General features: G+C 56.3%; 1 long non-coding RNA gene across 1 annotated transcript; it reads left to right on the plus strand.

Annotated features, from left to right (window-relative positions):
- The first annotated feature begins 10486 nt into the window (after positions 1-10486).
- On the plus strand, positions 10487-12531 carry LOC119105232 (uncharacterized). Its single transcript, XR_005095031.1, has 3 exons — positions 10487-10531; positions 11744-11770; positions 12458-12531. It is a non-coding gene; the product is annotated as an uncharacterized LOC119105232 (long non-coding RNA).
- Positions 12532-13057: the final 526 nt, after the last annotated feature.

Here is a 13057-nt window from a genome sequence, read left to right on the forward strand (position 1 = left end):
TGGCAACAGACGCCTTTGGGGACTAGCACACCGTTTGGTTTGAGCAGTGCGTTGGTTAAGTGTGCCTGAAGCGGAAATAGAACAGGCAGGCGGTCACCGATCTGCTCTTTATGCACACAGGAGGTGAATTGCATCACCCCTCCCCCTACCTCAGAACTGTCGTGCGTCCTTGTTACGAAGAACTGCCTGGTCAGTTTATTTTCCGTGAACGTCTGTTGATGCTCTCCAGCCATGTATGGCATAGTTATGCCTGAAGCCTAAGCACAGTGTGTGAGCCACGCGCGGTCACAGCCGGTGTTGGCCGAAGCTGAATACCAGTTATAATAATCTTGTGTCGTGCACGATCAAAGGGCTTCTAGGCCGTGATGTTTTAGTTTGGCCCTGGATGATAAAGTTTGGTTAATGCGTGAAAAACATCTGCGTTCCTTCATGCTGTCACGTACTCTGCGCTTTTTTGCACCCTTGGCCTGACGACATTTGGACTCCTCAACCTACGCGACTGCATGCTGAAACACTGCACGCTTCACGTGCAAATCTACGTCTAGAAAGTAAGAGGGCTTCTAAACCAAGCCATCCGACCGGCCTGAGATTCACCGCTTTTCAGCGCAGCAATACAGCCGCCAGCGTTTGTGAGAGTGCGCTTTTAACAGCGGCGCCCGAGTCTGCTAGCGCCGGCAAGTTGTTTAAACACCAGACCGATAGTTCTAAACAAAGCCACCCAGATTTGGGAAGCGTCCAAGGCGCTGGACCCCGCCTAGAGATTAAGGCCGGCGGCGCAGCGGGGGGGGGGGAGGCTTGGAGTCTGCCTCACCCGTTACTGTTCGTGTAAACTGACCATCGATACGACACCAACTCACCGGGGGGCGAGTTGGTGTCGCTGCTCAGCGTGGCCTGGCCTGGCCGTGCGCTCAGGGGTCACCGAGCAGACGCTGCTGGCGCAGGAGGTGTCGTCTTTTGCGGCGCTTCGTGTCAGCTATTGGCTTATCTGGACTCTGGCTGGAACCAGGCTCTGCTTATTTCACCACCCGAGTAAACCTTTGCATGAAATGCAGGCATGAACTACCTGCGTGCCCGAAATTGCACAATGGCTGCTTCATAATGCTTCTATCTGTGGGTACTATATTGTTCATACGTTCACACTTCTACATAAAGCGTAGCTGTTCAGGTATGATAAATTTCAAGCATTAAGCAGCTCATTAGTTCGTGGGCATTTGCGGAGTCAGAGATCTCCTGCCAGTCACATTTCCTCACAATGCCCTCGTGCAGCTGGCCAGTTTGATGGAGACTTGCCTGCGGCGGCCCGTCCCGCTCCCTCCTGGGTTTATTTATTCTCGCCCCACGTCGGGGTGATGTCATCACGAGGGGCTGCGGCTGAGCTGAGCATGCCCCCCCGTCAGAGGGGTCGGCGAGCACACAGATGTGTCAGACCATGATCTAACCCGGCCCCGTGGGACAGCCGTGTCTCGAGTGGACCTCGGGCCGTGCCGACGGCCTGAGCACCGCTAGGCGCCGCCGCAGATCGGTATGAGGAGCGCGATCTCTGGCACGGGAGGTGTTGACGGGCGGCGCCGGCGAGTCAGATGCCAGGGAACCCAGTCCAAGGTGGCTGGCAGTTCGGCGCCCGCGCAGTCGCTCTTGAGAAGAGGTCTGAGGCGTGCGCCAGCCGGAACAGACGGACATTGTCACATTTCTGAGAATCATTTGGGACCCAGCCAGTCTTCCCGAGCTTCCCGAACTTCAAACTAATGAGGTTTTGATATCTACGTATAAAAACAGGTACCTTGACCAGTACCAGGAATTACGAAGATAGGACCAGGCGGGATAAATATGAAATATGTACGTTAGTTATTCAATACGCCAAGTTCACAATCTCTACGAATTCTGCATCCGTCTCACTGTGACCAGCACTTAATCTCTGGGACGAAACTCTGCCTCTGGGACGTAACTGGTGGGAGGGTTGGTGGAAGGCGGCGGCGCTCTCATCGGGAAGTCCTCTGTTTCCGCACCCGGGCGCTGGCAGCCGTCCACCGTCGTGACCTCATCGGCGCCCGAGGCTAAATATTTGCCGACACCCAGGGCGGGGCTGTGAGTTTTCACGCGCGGCCGCCGCGGGCGACGGCGCCGCGGAGCAGCGGGACCTGTGATCCTCGCCTTTCCGGAGCGTCAGAAGAACCGTCGCTTTTCGAGACAGACCATCAGCAGACTCAGCGGCAGGTCAGGTCGGCGGCGTGTCGGGTCGTCAGCGGGTTCGTCAGCGCCGGCGATCGTCAGCGGTGCTCGTCTGAGCGGGTTCCAGCCGCAGTGCAATGTTGTTCAGCGGCGGCGGCCGGTGAACCAGGCGAGACCAGTGCTCGGGAACGGTGCAGTTTTCGAGCCGTCGCCGTGACGAGAAGTTGACCTCAGAAGGGTCGGAATCTCCCGTGGCCGAGGCGTATGCGGCCAGGAGCAGGTCTGCACCCACGGCATCCAACGCAGGAGACGCTCATCTCACGCCAACCCGTGTCGGACGCCCGCTCTGTGACCGTGCGGCCAGAGGTCAGCCGCGGCCCGCGTTGTGCGGCCTCACCCGTGACCCTGGGATCGGAGGTCATGGCGCGGCCCTGCAGCACGTCCGACCACCCGGACCTGGACAGTGGCCTCGAGGACGACCTGGTCTCGTCGGTCGGTGACCTGCGCTCCGTCAGCGACCTCGACCCGGACGACCCGGCGCACGCGACCGGTAACCGGTCGGCGTCGGGCCGCGCCGGCCGTCTCGCCGCACCTGCGGCAGTTCCTGCGCGCCATGCGTGCGCCGAAACTGGCGCGCTCGCCGGCGGGAGGGTACGAGCTCGGCTCGGAGGGCGGTGAGGGCCGCGGGGACGCCCGAGCCCGACCTGGAGTACGGACTGGTGGGAGGGCCAGTGTAGCTTCCTCGGTGCTGGCCCGGCTGAAGGCGACGTTCTTCTCCTGGCACCTGGACACGTTGGAGAAAGTGAGTGGCGGTGTGTGTTTCCGTGGCAGTAGCGGTCTGCAGCTTTGAAGAGCCTGGGGAGTAGCTGACTGTTGTGGGAGGCTTCTATCTGCGGCAGATTGCTCGGCCTATACCACCTCGCCGCCGGTACCTTCGAATGAAAACATGATGCTGGGTAAATCCGCCGAAAAAAATCATGTTTGAGGTGCCCGGAGGGTTGACCAGGGGGCTTGGGATTTAGTACATTTTGCCATGGGACGCTTCAACCCGCCACTATTTCCTCAGCGCTCCCCACTCTGATGCCACTGGCTGCCGACACGCCAGCTGCCGACACCCCCCTACCTGCTGGCCTGATTTGGTAAACAGGACCCGGTACTGGCGTGCGCGGATGTCGAGCGATGGTTCGGTTACGAACCCATCGGAATGGAGATGACGGGACGTGACGTTGATGAATCATGATCGCCTAAGATAAGAAGTATCGATGTGATCACATATTGTGATGAGGCAGGTGAGCTGCCGCCCAAAGTAAACGTGTTAGGTGGCGGGGATGAGTCCCCTGGGTCCCGGCCTGGCGTCAAGGGCGCGTCAAAACTCGACCTGAGGCCGATTGATCCACTGGAGAGGTGCCAGCTGGGCGGCGCGTGGGATCCCGAGTTCTGGTGCTCTAACTGGCGCACCTGCCTCGCGGATCTCAGAGCTCATGGGCAGCGACGACTGCTTTCCTGCCGGATGCGTCTCGCGGTAGTCCGCCATGAAAGCTCCGCGTACACCAAGTGAAGTCGTAGTCACTGTACGTAGCCAAGTTCCCGCCAAAACGAGGTCGGGTCCGCTCGCGCTGCCGCTGGCCACTCCCTGAGAAACTCGAGTCGGCGGTTGAGAAGCTGGCGTCACCGCCACCAGACGGGGCGGCACGTCCCGCCTGCGACTGCGGTGACTCACGCGTCTCCCGGCGGACAGCGTCGGCGCCGGTTGCGTCCCCTGCGGCGACTGCGCCGACGCTCCGATCGAGGTTCGCTGGTCACATCCGCGCCGTGCGTCTGCTGGTGTACTGCGCGGCCGTGACGTCACTGGTGTCGAGGGTTTGCCCGCACACGAAATAGATGTGGGATGTTTGCTTAGAGAGACTTTGCAGGCGGCTTGTGGTGAGATGCCTACCGAGCAGCGTGTTACCATACCAGAAAAAATCGTACACTCGTAATGCACAGGAAACTCATGCCCAAATTTACTGTACGTTGTTTCGAGAAAATCAGTGCCGCTTTTCCGATGAAGATACTGCAGCTTGAAGCACAGTTACGAGACACAATGCCATAACTTGAGTGCTTTCTCTAAGTCAGGTGCAAGCTGATCGTCAGTTAGGTGTATTAAACTGAAGCATCTCAAGGCTCGGTAAAGATGAAATGTGTACGTCGTACAGTTCAAATGATTAATAGCATAAGCTCGATAGGCAGGCGATTACACCCACGAACGCTTCATTTCATCCGCATTGGGTGGGCTGCTTCATTCGTCTCTATGAGAATGGCTCAGGCTCTCAGCCCTAACGAGTTGACGGTACCTTGATCGTTCGCAGTGCGTACCCAAGACGAATTTTTGATCTCAATCCAACAATAAGGCCCTGAGAGTGACATTGAGTGATCCACGTGACTGAAATGGGTTCCTATGACCCGACTCTTCTCGACGAATCCTGGCTAGGCTACTGATCGCTTGTATGGCTTTCGTCGACGAATAAACCCAGATGAGCTTGTTCCCGACGGCCTGCTTAGCTTAAAGTCGTGCGTTGTACCTCACCGCCAACTGTGCTGTCAGCCTTTCCGGTTTGTCTCTACGGTTAATGGCCTGATAAATCGCGTAGATGTGACATGACATGACGTGACGTGTGCGGAATGCTGCGAAACGCCCTTCTCCACTCCCCCTTTAGCTTGTTGAGCCCTTGCTATGGTGTCATCGCGCGACTCGTGTTGAATGAGAGATATCTGCACATGATATGCGTAATGTTCAACATATCTCCTTTGAGTGCTATTGACGTGAAACAGCAGGCTCTTGTTAACCTGCACCGTATGATCACGTAACCTGGGACTGTTTGATCTCATCAACTCGCTATCAACAATGCCTGAAAGACGTCGTTCGAAGCACGAGAAAGTTGTTGGGTGCCAGTGCATGTGTACGGTGCGAACATAATGTCGCTTGAATTACAGTATCACTTAAAGAAACTGGCTGTTTCCCATGAACCTGTGGCCTGACGTCGGCCTTGACTGAACACTTCAGTAGAGATAGTACACTGTAATGCGACCTTTTCCCCCCATCTAGCCACGACTTGATTTCACCAGAAGGTCCCCTAATCCTTGACCTAACTGTCGGCTTGACTTGACCTCTCTTTTTTTCTTGACCCTGAGCACATGCACGAGTGGTGGCTGGCCTGTTGCTCCAGGTGGCCTGACCCCTGACTGCGTGCCGCCAGGTGCAGGTGCTGGAGCGGCAGGTGACGGTGCTGGCGGAGAACCAGAACAACAACGATGACCGGTACACGCGCAGCAAGGAGGAGAACGCCGGTCTGCAGGCGGCGCCTCATCATGCTGGAGGAGCAGGTCAGGGACGGGTCGCGCTGTGCCTGGGGTGTGACGGGTCTGCAGGCGCGCCTCATCATGCTGGAGGAGCAGGTCAGGGGCGGGTTCGCGCTGTGCCTGGGTGTGAACGGGTCTGCAGGCGCGCTCATCATGCTGGAGGAGGCAGGTCAGGGACGGATCGCGCTGGGCCTGGGGTGTGATGGGTCTGCAGGAGCACCTCATCATGCTGGAGGAGCAGGTCAGGGACGGATCACGCTGTGCCTGGGGTGTGACGTGGGAACGTTAGGACCCGCTGTCACATTTTTTCGCCCGGCTTTCCTCGATTGGAAAGTTTAAAAAAATCGGGGTATTTAAGTGCGAAAGGTAACTGACTTTATTACCTAAAACATGAATGACACAAAAAGTTGTCCGGATAATTGTTCATTAAAGAAAGTAAATTTTGTTTCAAAATTTGTAAATTTCAAACACTGCCCAGAGCTACAATGACTGACAGCATCACCCAAATTAGCATCATTTGGCTGAGATGGACTAGAGAAAATACAGTTTTGGAGGAAGGAGGTAGATCTATTTTTATGGAGGGCATACGATAAGGCAGTGCTTACAGTCTGTCCTCAGAACTCCGTATATTCTGCAATGTGTTTTATTTGGACGGTGTTCTGGGTATACAACCCTCAAACACCTGTGTCCAAGGATCTTTCCAGACTGCAATTCCAGCTGTAGCTTCTTCATTGGGATGTCTTTTGGATGATTTAGCAGCATCGTTGGATGCTAATGTAAGATCAGCATGATGCGCCGTGTGTCACTGAAGGTACCTGGTGGATAGGGTGGAGCCGTTGCCGTCATGAATGCACCACTGCGTTTTCACGCTAGAGAGATATGTGGGTCCTAGACATCCTTGTAGCGACCTTGTCGGTGGTGGGTACGTCGTAATGCGGCCGAATGACACGCTGGGGTTGGAAGAACATCCCCATTTTATGTCTAGTGCGCACTGTATAAATCCAATACCCATTATACTCTAATCCGTACTCAAATGTCACATATATGCCGATGACATGTCTATCGTGTATCAAATCATGTGTCAAGTTGTCTCACGACAGACAGCTTCGTATTTTTCAGCTTCGTGTTATTGACCGTGCTGTAGTGTGTTTGGTGCTGATCTTCCGGTGTGCTAGTGGCCGTGCTGTAGTGTGTGTGTGCGGTGCTGACCGTCCGGTGTGTTAGTGGCCGTGCTGTAGTGTGTGTGTGTTGTGCTGATCGCTGATCCGGCGTGTTAGTGACCGTGCTGTAGTGTGTGCGGTGCTGATCATCCGGTGTGTTAATGGCCGTGCTGTAGTGTGTGTGTGTGTGCGGTGCTGATCGTCCGGTGTGTTAGTGACCGTGCTGTAGTGTGTGTGTGCGGTGCTGACCGTCAAGTGTGTTAGCGGCCGCGCTGTAGTGTGTGTGTGTGGTGCTGATCTTCCGGTGTGTTAGTGACCGTGCTGATCGTCCGGTGTGTTAGTGACCGTGCTGTAGTGTGTGTGTGCGGTGCTGACCATCAAGTGTGTTAGCGGCCGCGCTTGTAGTGTGTGTGTGTGGTGCTGATCTTCCGGTGTGTTAGTGACCGTGCTGATCGTCCGGTGTGTTAGTGGCCGTGCTGTAGTGTGGTGTGTGCGGTGCTGATCTTCCGGGGCGTCTCAGCTGCGCGAGGTGGAGCTGCGTTCGGAGGAGCAGCTGGACTCGGAGCGGAGACGACACAAGGAGCTGATGCAGCGACTGGAGAGGGAGAAGACGCTGGAGCTGAGAACCAGACCATCAGGTCAGTCGTATCACACTCTCACGACTCCCTTGGGCACACAGGCATGTGCCAGCGCTGAGTGTGTGCTTTTCTCGTATAGTAAGCCCGTTGTATGTCATGGTCTCAATTTCGGATTTTTGGGTCTCCACTAGTTGCATTCCGTCATTAGAGTCGGTAGGCCTGAGTACATGAACATGTTACTGATTTGGCTTAAACTGTGCAACAGTTGCTCCATTAAGGCCGTTTTTTTAACTGCACCCGTGTGCGGTCAAACCGGGGCGAAACGTGGTTGTGAGATTAATTCTGTCTGATTTGCGGTGGCCAGTGCATCCAATCACTATGATTACATCCACTCGATTGCGGGGTCATCGCGTCGTTCACAAAAACACTCGGATCTGGCTGCAAGCCAGGTGCGGAGGCTCCGACTTTAGGATCTGGGAAACAGTGAATGCGTTCCGTTTTCACGGTATTCTGATCCATTGGACGCGCCGGTTGTGAAAGGAGGTGTTTTCTTTCTCAACCTCAATCCCGCCGCTTGTGACGTTAGAGCCAAGTGGCTCCAGCAACAGCCAGTGTCAGAGCCAGAGTCAGAGTCAGAGCCAGAGCCAGAGTCAGAGTCAGAGTCAGAGCCAGGGCCAGAGCCAGAGCCAGAGCCAGGTGGAGGAAGGCCGCAGTTATATCCGCGAGTCGCGAAGCCCCTTATGCCACATCACCTCACTCCGTTCAGTCTTCACATCCTGAGGAGCCGACCTGACGGTCCGTACCGCTCCCGCTCCGTCCCAGGCTGCAGAGTCTGGAGAAGGAGGTGGCGCTTCGCCGAGCGGAGGCGGCGCGCGCGCGTCAGCAGCTGGAGGCGGCGGCGGCCGGCCGAGCCCAGCTGGAGGAGCGGCTGGCCGAGCTGGAGGCGGGCCTGGAGGCGGCGCGCCTGGAGAGTCGGCGTGCCGCCGACCTGGAGCGGGCGCGGGCCGTCAGGAGCGGAGCAGGAGCGCACACTCCAGTCGCAGGTCAGTGGAAGGGTAGGGGAAGGGGGGGGGGGCGTGATGATGGCTGGGAGGGGAGATGGGAGAAGTGTGGAGTGTTGCGCTTCGGCACTTCGGTGTGGTTCGCGGAGTGTGGGACGGCGCGGTCGGAGACCTGCGGCGGGTATTCACGTGCGGCACTGCAGCAGCTAGCAGAGAGCTGGGACTTCCGTTTAATTGCGTCGTGGAAGTTGAAGCGCAGCCGACTCCTGGCTCGGAACTAATTCGCCTTGGGGCAATTTTGGCGTAAAAGGGATCACTCTTCATCCAGGCCGTGCCCATTACCCGTCGTGAAACTTTGTTCGAACTTCTTTGCGGCCTCTGGCAGTATGGTTTAGTGAGACCTGACCAGCCCTGCTTAAACCCTGGCCTCATGGACATCTTGTGTTACGGGCCTAAGATCTGTATCTTTCTCAACGGTGCCGGAGCTCTTTTTTGAGGCAGCCTGTCGGCGTGGCAGACCATCAAATGGTGAGCGAGTTCCCTGTATTTCCGACCTGTCGACCTAACGCCGTGGTCGAGCTCACCGTGTCCAGATTGCTGATCTCAGAGGGGCGGGCCGAGCCCTTTCGTGACCTGACCTCTGACCTCTGACCTCAAGGGATGGCCTAGCTCTTCCGTGACCTGACCCCTGACCGATAAACTCGGAGGGTAGCCAAGTTCTCCGTGACCTGACCCTCTGACGTACCGCAGGGGGTGGGCCGAGCTGTGGGTGACCTAACCTCCGACTGTTGACCTCAGATGATGGCCGAGCTCTCCCGTGACCTGACCATCTGACTCGTGACCTCAGATGGTGGCCGAGCTCATCCAGCGAGCTGGAGGACACGCGCCAGCAGGCCAGCCCTGCTCCTCAAGACCGAGTCGGACGAGTCGGGCGTAGTGCGGCTGCGCCAGGGCGAGCTGGAGACGGAGCTGCGGGAGCTGCGCCAACGGAACAAAGGTCAGCAGCGGCAGCGGGTCCACGGCCCGGTGACGGCCCCGGCGACGAGGCGGACTCCGTGACCGAGTGATGAGTCCAGGGCGGATCGTGACTGAGTGATGAGTCCAGGGCGGACTCGTGACTGAGTGATGAGTCCAGGGCGGACTCGTGACTGAGTGATGAGTCCAGGGCGACTCGTGACTGAGTGATGAGTCCAGGGCGGACTCGTGACTGAGTGGATGAGTCCAGGCGTCCCGTACTCGGCTGGGTGTCACGTGACGCGATGGCTGGCGTGAAGGCCACTGTTGAAGTAGGCATGTGTGGGGACATTGATGAGGACATAGCGGGGTGAATGAATCATAGACGAACAGATGCGGACAAGACAAATCATTGTTTCAAACAGGGCTCAGATGTCTTGCCTCAGCACTTGTGCAGACAGATTTTACGTGGTTGCCGGTCTTTGCATCCTTGCAGTTCAACCATCAAACCGGCCAAATAAGTATTTGCTTTCGTTCCCTCACTCCTCTGGAGCAGCACGTGTGGGCGGGTACCGACACTGGGCAGGACTTCAACCTCTCGTGGCCGATCATGTGCCGTGTGGGGAGGGTACCCACACCGAGCAGGGACTCCAGCCTCTCGTGCCGATCATGTGCTGTGTGGGGTGGGCATTCACATCGAGCAGCACATCATCCTCGCTTGTCAATGATGTGCCGTGTGGGTGGGTACCCACACCGAGTAGGACTTCATCCTCTCGTGTCGGATCGTGTGTGGTCGTGCGTCCAGAGGCATATGAAGCTCACCATGCTGACCGCTGCGCCACCCAAGCAGTTTGGGGGGTAAGCCGGCTTAAATTGCTTAAATCACTTTAACAATCACTACGCAAAAAAAAATTGCCACGATGCTACGTTGCTATCGCAGGCGGTGTTTGATCAGAGCCGTAATGGCGTCGCGGTGAGCTTTGAGCTTAGGGGATGCAAGGGGGTGAGGCAGAGTTTGCGGGGTCGAAAAACTCAGGTTTCTCTCTTTCGGATTTGGTTAACATTCGCGATCCAGCGGGCTTCACTTTGAGGCCAAGGGCAGGCCGCCCGGGCGTCGTCCCCCGGTGACGTCATTATCCCCAGACTGCGGCGCCTGCCGCCTCTGCTGACTGCCCCCCCCCCCCCTCCCCCTCCCCGCAGAGCTGCAGGAGAGCAACGAGGAGCTGCAGGCGCAGCTGCTCTCTAACGGCCTAGAAGAGGGCCGACAGCTGCTGGAGGTCGGGGACCCAAGAGCCTGGCCTTGGAGCTGGAGGACATGTCGGGAGAGGAGGTGCGTACTCGGCGGGCCACGTGGAGGAAATCCACTAAGATCAGAGGATGTCCAGGGAGCATTTATTTATCTCTGCTGGATGTGAATGAGTTTTCTATCTGTTTGGAGGGTGATACCGGTGTGCGGTGGGTATTAGTGTGTCGTTTAAGGCGCTGAGTCTTATTTCCAATGGAGAGAGAAGAGCCTCGTTCCTTTTGTTCTCTCACTCAGGACCAGCCACTGTTGTTCGCACGTTACCATTACCATAAAGGGTGTACTGGTCATCGCCCTGTAAAAGACAGCCAAAGAATGTCAGACATATCGATTGGTGGACATATCTCCAGCAAAGGAAGGAACATTTAAATTTGTTTTGTTTTGCCGAAGTTCGTTGTAACTAAGCACCTAAATGTGTTCGTGGAGTGTCCATGCTATATGACTGCTACAACCACCAGTCGACCAGCATTATCGATTTGTTTGGCGGGTGAACAGGTTCCACAATTGCAGTTCTGTTTTACTGCTACCGAGCGGTTTATTTTGCTTACATGCGTTGTCATGCACCTTTTAGTCGTTGGCGCTTTAAGTACCGCCCTTTCTTACCATTAAGACTGCAAGTTGGGCCACAGCGTTTTCATTATCGCTGAATTCATCCATAATTTGACTATGCTCAATCTCCCAGTTTTCTCGCAGAAGCTGCGGCTAGTAAACGATTGGAAAGCGTGCGTCACGACAAACGATTTCGCTACGGTGGGCAGATACTGAGGATTTTACACCTTCAGATACTGGGGATTTTTACACTTTCAGATACTGGGGATTTTACACCTTCAGATACTGGGGGATTTTGACAGCCTTCAGAACGGCTCGTGCCGCGAATGGTTTTTAATCTACATCTGAGACTTGCCCTGCCAGCCATGGCGCAGCATGTAGGCAGCCCGGGAGGTGAACACACACGGGCTTTTTCGTTTCAGCTCGTTGTGAATATACGACGTGAATAATGACGATATTGATCTATGAACACGTCCATCCGACATTAAAGGGAAGTAATTCCCCGTGAAGACCTAGATAGACAAGGCTTAGAGGCTATTCTAGATATAGTCTTTGACATGGCATGCGGGCGTCTAAAATTTAAATGACTCATGACGTAACAAATCCTACACTGTTCAACGACTGAGAAACATTAAAGCATGATAACATTCTTTGTGCGACATGCGTTGATATAAAACTGTCTTTTTCAAGGTCGATAGTGGTGAAACGTTGCAAAAGGTGAGAGGGGACGCAGATATGATTAACGGTTGTACGAGCTTTCTATTAACACTAACACAACACCACTTTTGACGACCACGCCCCCCCCCCCCTCCCCCCATGCAAGATTGCACGCGCATTCACGCACAGGGAGCAGCGGCTTTGGCCCGATATACTTGGTCACCAATCCATAGCGTGGTGCGGGTGCACTGAGGCAGCATGACAGGCTTATGTGTCACACATAGACCTTGCGTGCCCGCTGTGTTTGGTTTGCCATCGGCCGTAAGCTTGACCCTGACCTTATGGCACGCTTGTTTAATGTTTGCTGAACATCGCACTGCTGTTGGCACGCTGCATGAATGCATCTTGCAATGTATGGCAGAAACGTTTGAATGGGGTGTGTGCACCGCGATTGTGGAAGGTGGTGCTTCTACGACTACGACGACGTGTTTCAGCGTTTGGTGATTCTCTGCATAAAATCCGTGTATCGGTTGGTTGAGATCAGCCCGCCACGATGGCAATGACGTACAACGCGTAAATAGCGAAGGAGCTGGTGGGCCACCTGTTCGCGGTGTGCCGTCAAGTCATACACCGTTCGCATGTAAAGGGTTCGGTGAAATGCACCTACTCCGCCGCGCAAAATCCCCGACAGTGTAACCTGCATGGCCTGGCGGTGCTGAAGCGTGACCCAGGTGTCCTCCGTTCCAGCTGAAGAAGTCGCTGCTGGAGCAGCAGGACGTGAACAAGCAGCTGCGCACGTACATCGACGGCATCCTGCTCAGCTCGTGGAGAACTATCCGCAGCTGCTGGAGGTGAAGCACAAACAGTGATATGCACTGCCAGGGGGACGCCACGCGCTCTGCCCGGCTGGGACCCTCGCGACCGGTCGGAACGGCTGACGTGAACAGTCGCCGAGGCGCCGCTGGACGACCGACCAGCCGCGGCTGACCTGTCGCCGAGGCGGGGGGTCGCCGCGGGCACGGCGCGAACACCAGCTCCTCTCGCTCCGGGCCCACTCCGGCACTGTGTCAGAGACTGTACTGCGGCGAGGCGGCGCCACGGACGCATCACGCCGACGCCAGGCAGCGGCGCTGGCGCAGGGCGCGTGGGGCTCTGTGTCCGCCTCCCGGTGGCGCCGGTCTGGTGCTCTCAGCGACTCTGCGTCGCGCAGTGGTTGCTTGCGGTTTCTCTGCGCCACGCGCGCAGCACCGCGACGAGGCGGCGTTGTGCGCTTTTGCAAGAGCCTGCGTCAATGTCGTCACCTGGTGCAGGTGCTGCAGTGTTGAGCATTGCTTCAGACACTGGTGG

This window comes from Pollicipes pollicipes, unplaced genomic scaffold, assembly GCF_011947565.3.
Source record: "Pollicipes pollicipes isolate AB1234 unplaced genomic scaffold, Ppol_2.1 Scaffold_6058;HRSCAF=7190_pilon_pilon_pilon, whole genome shotgun sequence".
Classification (NCBI taxonomy): Eukaryota; Metazoa; Arthropoda; class Thecostraca; order Pollicipedomorpha; family Pollicipedidae; genus Pollicipes; species Pollicipes pollicipes.